Genomic DNA, 10,563 nt, shown 5'->3' on the forward strand with positions numbered 1-10,563 from the left:
AAATGATATCCTTTTTTTTCTTTTGTTTTTCTCTTTTTTCTCTAATCTATCAAGTCCCTTTCAACAACCAGACCAAAACACACCTAGAATGTAGCATCATTTATTCGATTTTTGTGTGTGTGTGTTTGTTTTACATTTTTAAATTTTAATTTTCTTCTACCTCATTAATTCCTTTTATCCCTTCAAAATGACAAAAAAAAAGGAATTCACCCCAAAAGAAAGAGCAGGAAGAAACGACAGCCAGATACTTAACCAACACAGATACAAGCAAGATATCTGAAGCAGAATTTAGAATCATGATAATAAGAATACTAGTTGGAGTCAAAAATAGATTAGAATCCCTTTCTGTGGAGATAAAAGAAGTAAAAGGTAGTCAGGATGAAATAAAAAATGCTATAACTGAGCTGCAATCTCTAATGGATGCCAAGGCAGCAAGGATGATGAGGCAGAACAGAGAATCAGTGATATAGAGGACAAACTTGTGGAGAATAAATAATGAAGCAGAAAAAAAGAGGGAGATTAAGGCAAAAGAGCATGATTTAAGAATTAGAGAAATCAGTGACTCATTAGAAAGGTACATCAGAATCATAGGGGTCGCAGAAGAGGAAGAGACAGATATAGAGGTAGAAGGGTTATGTGAGCAAATCATAGTGGAAAACTTTCCTAACCTGTGGAAAGACACAGACATCAAAATCCAGGAAGCACAGAGGACCCCCATTAGATTCAACAAAAACCGACCATCAACAAGGCATATCATAGTCCAATTCACAAAATACTCAGGCAAAGAGAGAATAGTGAAAGCAGCAAGGGGGAAAAAGTCCTTAACCTATAAGGGAAGACAGATCAGGTTTGCAGCAGACCTATCCACAGAAACTTGGCAGGCCAGAAAGGAGTGGCAGGATGTATTCAATGTGCCGAATCAGAAAAATATGTAGCCAAGAATTATTTATCAAGCAAGGCTGTCATTAAAAATAGAAGGAGAGATAAAAAGTTTCCCAGACCAAAAAAAAAAAAAAAAAATTAAAGGAGTTTGTGACCACTAAACCAGCCCTGCAAGAAATTTTAAGGAGGACTCTCTGAGGGGAGAAAAGACGAAAAATAAATAAATAAATAAATAAATAAATAAATAAATAAATATCAAAAGCAGCAAATATTAGAAAGGACCAGAGAACACCAACAGAAACTCCAACTCTACAAACAACATAATGGCAATAAATTTATATATTTTAGTACTCAGTCTAAATGTCAATGGACTCAATGCTCCAATCAAAAGACATAGGGTAACAGAATGGATAAGAAAACAAGATCCATCTATATGCTGTTTACAAGAGACCCACAAGAGACCTAAAGGCACCTTCAGATTGAAAGGAAGGAGATGGAGAACCATCTATCATGCTAATGGTCAACAAAAGAAAGCCAGAGTAGCCATATATATCAGATGGTCTAGACTTTAAAATAAAGACTGTATCAAGAGATGCAGAAGGGCATTATATCATAATTAAAGGGTTTATCCACCAAGAAGACCTAACAATTATAAACATTTATGCACCAAATGTGATAGCACACAAATATACAAATCAATTAATCACAAACATAAAGAAACTCATTGATAGTAATACCATAATATTAGGAGACTTCAACACCCCCCTCACAGCAATGGACAGATCATCAAATCAAAAATCAACAAGGAAACAATGGCTTTGAATGACACATTGGACCAGATGGGCTTAACAGATATATTCAGAACATTTCATCCTAAGGCAGCAGAATATACATTCTTCTCCAGAGCACATGGAACGTTCTCCAGAATAGACCACATACTGGGACACAAATCAGCCCTAAGCAAGTACAAAAAATCAAGATCATACCGTGCATATTTTCAGACCACAATGCTATGAAACTCTAAATCAACTACAAGAAAAAATTTGGAAAGGTAACAAATACTTGGAGACTGAAGAGCATCCTACTAAAGAATGAATGGGCTAACCAAGAAATTAAACAGGAAATTAAAAAGTATATGGAAGCCAATGAAAATTCTAACACCACAACACAAAACGTAAGGGACGCAGCAAAGGTGGTCATAAGAGGAAAGTCTATAGCAATCCAGGCCTTCCTAAAGAAGGAAGAAAGATCTCAGATACACAACCTAACCTTACACCTTAAGGAGCTGGAAAAAGAACAGCAAATAAAACCCTAAACCAGCAGAAGACAGGAAATAATAAAGATTACAGCAGAAATCAATGCTATTGAAACCAGAAAAACAGTAGAACAGATCAATGAAACCAGAAGCTGGTTCCTTGAAAGAATTAACAAAGTTGATAAACCCCTAGCCAGTTTGATCAAAAATAAAAAAGAAAGGACCCAAATAAATAAAATCAAGAATGAAAGAAAAGTGATCACAACAAACACAGCAGAAATAAAAACAATAATAAGAGAATATTATGAGCAATTATATGCCAAAAAATGGGAAATCTAGAAGAAATAGACATATTCCTAGAAACATATACACTACCAAAACTGAAACAGGAAGAAATAGAAAATTTGAACAGATCCATAACCAGTAAGGAAATCAAATTAGTAATACAAAATCTGCCAAAAAACATCCAGGGCAAGATGGCTTTCGAGGAGAATTCTACCAAACATTTAAGGAAGAGTTAACACCTATTCTCTTGAAGCTGTTCCAAAAAATAGAAATGGAAGGAAAACTTCCAAACTCATTTTATGAAGCCAGCATTACTTTGATTCCAAAACCAGACAGAGACCCCACTAAAAAGGAGTACTACAGACCAATTTCCCTGATGAACATGGATGCAAAAATCCTCAAAAAGATACTAGCTAACTGGATGCAACAATACCTTAAAAGAATTATTCACCATGACCGAGTGGGATTTATACCTGGGATGCAGGGCTGGTTCAATATCTGCAAAACAATTAACGTGATTCATCACATCAATAAAAGAAAGGACAAGGATCATACCTCAAGATCATAAAAGCCATATGTGAACGACCCAATGCTAATATCATCCTCAATGGGGAAAAACTGAGAGCTTTCCCCCTAAGGTCAGAAACAAGACAGGGATGTCCACTCTCACCACTGTTATTCAACATAGTATTGGAAATCTTAACCTCTGCAATCAGAACACAAAGAAAGAAAAGGCATCCAAATCGGCCAGGAGGAGGTCAAACATTCACTCTTCGAAGATAACATGATAATCTATATGGAAAACCCTAAAGAATCCACCAAAAACTGCTAGAACTAATTCATGAATTAAGCAAAGTTGCAGGATATAAAATCAATGCACAGAAATCAGTTGCATTCCTATACACCAACAACGAAGTGACAGAAAGAGAAATCAAGGAATCGATCCCATTTACAGTTGCACAAAACACCATAAAATACCTAGGAATAAATCTAACCAAAGAGGTGAAAAATCTATACAATGGAACTATAGAAAGCTTATGAAAGAAATTGAAGACACACAAAAAAATGGAAAAAGATTCCATGCTCCTAGATAGGAAGAACAAATATTGTTAAAATGTCGATGCTACCCAAAGCAATCTACATATTCAATGCAATCCCTATCCAAATAACACCAGCATTCTTCACAGAGCTAGAACCAATAATCCTAAAATTTGTATGGAACCAGAAAAGACCCCGAATAGCCAAAGCAATCTTGAAAAAGAAAACCAAACCAGGAGGCATCACAATCCCGGACTTCAAGCTGTATTACAAAGCTGTAATCATCAAGACTGTATGGTACTGGCACAAAAACAGACATTCAGATCAATGGAACAGAATAGAGCACCCACAAACGTATAGGAAACTAATCTTTGACAAAGCAGGAAAGACTATCCAATGGAATAAAGACGGTCTCTTCAGCAACTGGTGCTGGGAAAACTTGACAGTGACATGCAGAAAAATGAACCTGGACCACTTTCTTACTCCATACACAAAAATAAACTCAAAATGGATGAAAGACCTCAATGTAAGGCAGGAAGCCATCAAAATCCTCAAGGAGAAAGCAGGCAAAAACTTCTTTGATCTTGGCCGCAGGAACTTCTTACTTAACATGTCTCTGGAGGCAAGGGAAACAAAAGCAAAAATGAACTACTGGGACCTCATCAAAGTAAAAATCTTCTGCACAGCGAAGGAAACAATCAGCAAAACTAAAAGGCAACTGATAGAATGGGAGAAGATATTTGCAAATGACATATCAGATAAAGAGTTAGTATCCAAAATTTATAAAGAACTTATCAAACTCAACACCCAAAAAACACCAAATAATCCAGTGAAGAAATGGGCAAAAGACATGAATAGACACTTCTCCAAAGAAGACATCCAGATGGCCAACCAACACATGAAAAAATGCTCAACATCACTCATCACCAGGGAAATACAAATCACAACCACAATGAGATACCACCTTACACCTGTCAGAATAGCTAACATTAACATCTCAGGCAACAACACATGTTGGCGAGGATGCGGAGAAAGAGGATCTCTTTTGCTCTGTTGGTGGGAATGCGGGCTGGTCAGCCACTCTGGATAACAGTATGGAGGTTCCGCAAAATACTAAAAATAGAAATACCCTATGACCCAGCAATTGCACTACTAGGTATTTATCCATGGGATACAGGTGTGCTGTTTCAAAGGGGCACCTGCACCCAATGTTTTTAGCAGCACTATCAACTATAGCCAAAGTATGGAAAGAACCTAATGTCCATAGATGGATGAAAGGATAAAGAAGACGTGGTATACATATACAATGGGGTATTACTCGGCAATGCAAAGAATGAAATCTTGTCATTTGCAACTATGCGGATGGAACTGGAGGGTATTATGTTAAGTGAAATTAGCCAGAGAAAGACAAAAATCATATGACTTCACTCATATGAGGACTTTAAGAGACCAAACAGATGAACATAGGGAAGGGAAACAAAAATAATGTAAAAACAGAGAGGTAAACAAAACATAAGAGACTCACAAATATGGAGAATAAAACAGAGGGTTACTTGAGGGGGTGTGGGAGGGACAATGGGCTAAATGGGTAAGGAGCACTAAGGAATCGACTCCTGAAATCATTGTTGCACTACATGCTAACTAATTTGGATGTAAATTAAAAAAATAATAAAATTTAAAAAAAATTAAAAAAAGAATACCTTTTGTATTTAATTTGTTTATTTACAACACTTCTTTTTTAGATAACTTTCTTTATATCTTTCTTTTTTTCCCATTTTTTTCTGTTGAGACCCAAAAAGTTTTTATGTAAAACATGAATTTAAGGACACCGTACATTTTCATAGTTGATAGGCACCCCTGGAGGCTATTTTGGCCATTCCCCTGCCTCTTAAAACCAACCAGTCAACATTTCTGTTAACATTTAATGTGTTTTTTTAAATGTTTACTCATTTACTTTGAGAGAGAGAGGGAGATATAGATATAGATAGAGAGAGGGAGAGAGAGTGTGCACACGCATGAATGGGGGAAGAGCAGAAAGAGAAGGGAGAGAATGCCAAGTAGGCTCTGCTGTAAACACAGAGCCCATCTCGAGCTTGATTTCACACTGCGAGATAGTGACATGAGCTGAAATCAAGAGTTGGATGCTCAACTGACTGAGCCACCCAGGCGCCCTTGTTAACATTTAATGTTTTAAAGAAAGTAGACATTGTAGAAACTGAACTAAATTCACTTTAATATACATACTACCATGGTCACAACGTGTCTTAAAATTACATCAAAATTAGTGAAACCGTAGCAGTAGCAACAACAGAAATTACATGAGTTGTGATGAAGCATTGTATAATTTAATTCATATATAATTTAATTTATTGTAATGATATTTATATATATAGAGAGAAAATCATAAGTTTTTAAAATTAAAAGACATTTCTATTGTATGTTAATTTTTGGATTTACCATAAGCCAATTTTCTTTTACATATTATGGTAGCGTTGGTTTTTAATTAAAATTTTTTCATTTGGGTATAGTTGACAAACAATGTTATATTAGTTTCAGGTGATTTGACAAGTTTATACATTATGCTATGTTCACCACAAGGATAACTACCTTATAGCCTATTAAACTGCTATTACAATATCATTGACTGTATTGCTTGTACTGTGTTTTTAGTCCCATGTCTTACCCATTCTGTACCTAAAGGCCCATATCTCTCTCTCCCTCGCATTCATTTTGCCTAACCTTCTGCCTAACCCCTTCCCCTCTGGCAATGGTCAGTTTGTTCTCTGTATTTATAAATCTGATTCTGTTTTTTGTATGTTTGTTCATTTTTTAAAAGTTTAATTTTATTTATTTTGAGAGAGAGAGAGAGAACAGGCACAAGCTGGAGAGAGGCAAAGAGAGAGAATTCCAAGCAGGCTCCCCACCAGCTGCATGTGGAGCCCAACATGGAGCTCAAACCCATGAACCATGAGATCATGACCTAAGCCAAAACCAAGAGTTGGATGCTTAACCAACTGAGCCACCAGGCTCCCCTGTTATTCATTTTTTTAAAAAAGATACCATTAATGGGGCACCTAGGTGGGTCAGACATTTAAGCGTCCAACTTCGGCTCGGGTCATGATCTCAAGTCCGTGAGTTTGAGTTCCACCTTGGACTCTGGGCTGAGGGCTCAGAACCTGGAGCCTGTTTCGGATTCTGTGTCTCCTTCTCTCTCTGCCCCTCTCCTGCTCACGCTCTGTCTCTGTCTCTCAAAAATTAAATACAAACATTAAAAAAAAAAGATTCTGTTAATGAGTGGAATCATATAGTATCTGTTTTCTCAGTCTTATTTCGCTTAGCATGATATCCTCTGGTATTATGATAGATTATTGAATAGTAAGAAACTATGTTGTTTAATTTCATGACTCTAAATAAGTCTTTTAAATTTGTTTTTGTTTCAATTCTCCTATTCATACATTAGAATTAAATTTACTTTTTTTTCTCTATCTCTCTATTATACTTCATTATAGACATTTAATGATCATAATAGCATAAGCCTAAATAAATACAATGCAAGCTTGTTTCAGTGCACATTTATTCCTTTTTTTCCATTTATACCCATATTTAAATTGTTTTGTGTATCTTCTATCCTTCGTATGCACAGGTGTTTCTATTTCTGATAATATTTGTCTATTAGGAAAAAGGCAGAAAAATCTCTGCCCAAGATCTTAGAGTTCTCCTCCTGCATTCCAGCCTGCAAAATCCAAACATAACAACAACCACCACCACCACCACCACAACAACGAAAGGGAGAGGGAAAGAAGGAAGGAAAAAAGGCAAGAGGAAAGGAAGGGAAACAACAAAATCTTATTTTTTGTATTTCAGAAATACAAACAAGAATCACTTCTACTTTTAACAGATGAACTGTGTCAATAAGAGTGTATATCACCACAGGGACAAAACTAATAGAAGAAATAAGAATATAAAGTTTAAAATGTAAAAGAGTGATGCTTTTGTCAGGATCTGGTCTTTTTCCTGATAGAATAAAGACAAATAGAATTTTGGGGTAGATTAAGAAATGGAGTAACCATTTAAAAAAAATGAGAATATCAGTGGAATGGAATTTCACTCCAAATTAAATCTTAGGTGGATGATAATGGGTGTGGGAGCTATCTTCCACCAAAGGAGGCAATTTTCAAAGACGGTAAACCAACAATCAACTAAAAAAGAACAAACAAGCTCTTATTTCTAGACATTTTCCTACTCTCCCATGACCCCAAAGCACACTTAGAGGGCAAATCTGCATTATTTGTGAAGTATATCTAAAAAGTTTAACCAGTCCGACTGAATTCTTCATTAGGAAGACTTTTGAAAATAGTGATCCATTCTTTATGTTAGTGGGTGTTTTGTTAAATATTGGGAACAATATGATAAGATGAAAATTTTCCATGCTTACTTTAGTTGCTTTTATTAAAAACAAGTATTCTGGTCGTTCATTTCTCTCATTTTTACTCCAGTTCCACCTACATCTAGGCCATGAAGAATGAGCTTAATTAAATTACTCAGAAATGACTGGAGTTCATTCTGCCATGGTTCAGGACCCTTCCAGAGCTACAGATCTTCTCATCCCTAGTGTTCTTGCTAATATGCATGGGCACTGTGGAGGGAAATATCAGGATGACAGCTGTCATTGTTATGGACTCCTGATGAAAAAAAAAAAAAAGAGAGAGGCAAACCACGAAACAAACTCTTAATGATAGAGAACAAACTGATGGTTACCAGAGGGGAGGTCGGTGGGGCATGGGTGAAATAGGTGATGGGGATTTAGGAGGGCACTTGTGATGAGCACCAGGTGACTTATGGAAGTGTTCAATCACTATATCGCATACTGAAACTAATCTTACACTGTATGTTAACTAACTGGAATTTAAATAAAAACTTAAAAAAAATATAGACCCCTGACTTTAAATGCCTATTGTGAAAAATTGACATGACTGGAGTCTTTTTTTTTTTTTAACGTTTATTTATTTTTGAGACAGAGACAGAGCATGAACGGGGGAGGGTCAGAGAGAGGGAGACACAGAATCTGAAAGAGGCTCCAGGCTCTGAGCTGTCAGCACAGAGCCCGAGGCGGGGCTCGAACTCACGGACCGCACGGACCGCGAGATCACGACCTGAGCCGAAGTGGGCTGCCCAACCGACTGAGACACCCAGGCGCCCCGACTGGAGTCATTTTTTTTTCTTTATTACTTTTATTTTTTTTTTATATGAAATTTATTGACAAATTGGTTTCCATACAACACCCAGTGCAATGGGGGTGGAGCAGCCCCTGCAGAGGGACCGCCTAAGCCATCTTTGTTTGAACTGGGCCGTATCTTTGAACTAAGCAAAATGGCAGTTGTTTTAAGAAGTTGCATGGGAAATGAGCAGGAGAGTGGACATCCTGATCACAAGACTGATAATTGACTTTCTGGAGATAGAATTAGCAGTCAATCAATGTACAACCCAGAGTAGCTTGGCTTGTTTATGCTTACAGAAAGTTGTTTTTTTTTTCTTTTCTTCAACTCACATATTCCCCCCCCCCCCCCCTTCTTTTTTCGTCATGAAACTCCTTGCTTTAACAAGTTGGACATGATTTGGGTTTCTACCTGGATCTGTGCTTCTTGAATTTTGATTCTTTGATCCTCTAAAATGGTCATTTGTCTCCCACTGGGGCTCTAATTTTCATGTTAACACTATCTATGTCTTCCTTAGAAACTTGTCCTAGTTAGATCTCTGCTACTCAATAGTCATTGCTCCCAAAACTTCAGCCAACTTCCTACCTAAGGTAAAAATTTCTTACAATGGCTGCGCAGCCCAATTTTTCTTCTTTGCCCTGTTTGTCACAACTGAAGGTTTTCTTCTAGCTGTCATGGCATTTGATCGATCTCGGCCATTTGCTCCCCTCTCCTTTACCCCGTGCACATGTCCCAGAAAGTCTGCTCAGTCGGTGACTGGATCCTACATCTGTGGAGGCTTCAACTCGATGGTCCAAACAGGTTTTACCTTCAGTTTGCAGTTCTGTGGAGAAAACAGACTGGACCATTTTTCTGTGACGTCCCAGCCCTGATCAAGATCTCATGCGCTGACACGTCTGTGAATGAGATTGTGCTGTTCATTCTCTTGGCCCTCATCATCATTACCACCACAACCGTCATTGTGGTTTCCTATGCTTACCTCCTGTCCACCGTCCTGAAGCTCCGCTTGACCCATGGGAGGGGTAAGACCTTCTCCACCTGTGGCTCCCATATAGCAGTGGTGAGTTTATTTTATGGGCGGTGTTCTTCATGTATGCCCAGCTTGGGACCGTCTTCTCTCCAGAGACAAACAAGATTGTAGCCGTGCTGTACACAGTGGTGATATCGATGCTAAACTCTCTAATATACAGTTTGAGAAACAGATGTGAAAGAGGCTGTGAAAGCCTCTTACCACACAGGACATGATTCTTCCCCTGATATTTGTAAAGCAATTATTCAGTGGATACATTTTTTAAAAAGTTTATTCATTTATTTTGAGAGAGAGACAGAGAGACAGAGAGAGAGAACGAGCACAAGTGGGTGATGGGCAGAGAGAGAGAAAGAGAGAGAGAATCCCAAGCAAGTTCTGCACTGTCAGCACAGAGGCTGATGTGGAACTTGAAATTATAAACTGGGAGATCATGACCTGAGCTGAAACCAAGAGTCGGAGGCTTAACTGAATGAGCCACCCAGGTGCCCCCACTTTCCTAAGGGCCCTAGCATTATCCTTATTCTTGGAAAATTATTATATCAAAGATATTTTTATATACGGCAACACATATTTTTCTAAGTTTTAAAAAATGGTATTTCTAAAGTATAGGTGTATTCATCATTATTGTATTTGCTTAGAATATATGAAAGCATTGTATATTTTTAATTTGTGATATTTTCATTTCAATTTTACTTTAAGAAGTAAATATTAAGAGATGTTATTGTATAATAATAATATTATATGTGAACCATTCTTCAACCAATAATAGTATGTGAACCATTCTTTAACTTTTCCATTCTACAAAACAAGGAAAACTAATATTGTTTGGAAAAGCAAACAGCTGCATCGTGTAGGTG

At 37.2% G+C, this 10,563-nt stretch overlaps 1 pseudogene; it reads left to right on the top strand.

The window, feature by feature from the left end:
• The first annotated feature begins 7,975 nt into the window (after nt 1-7,975).
• Nucleotides 7,976-9,921, top strand: LOC102899413 (annotated as a pseudogene).
• Nucleotides 9,922-10,563: the final 642 nt, after the last annotated feature.

The sequence above is a fragment of the Felis catus genome, chromosome B4, assembly GCF_018350175.1.
Source record: "Felis catus isolate Fca126 chromosome B4, F.catus_Fca126_mat1.0, whole genome shotgun sequence".
Lineage (NCBI taxonomy): Eukaryota > Metazoa > Chordata > Mammalia > Carnivora > Felidae > Felis > Felis catus.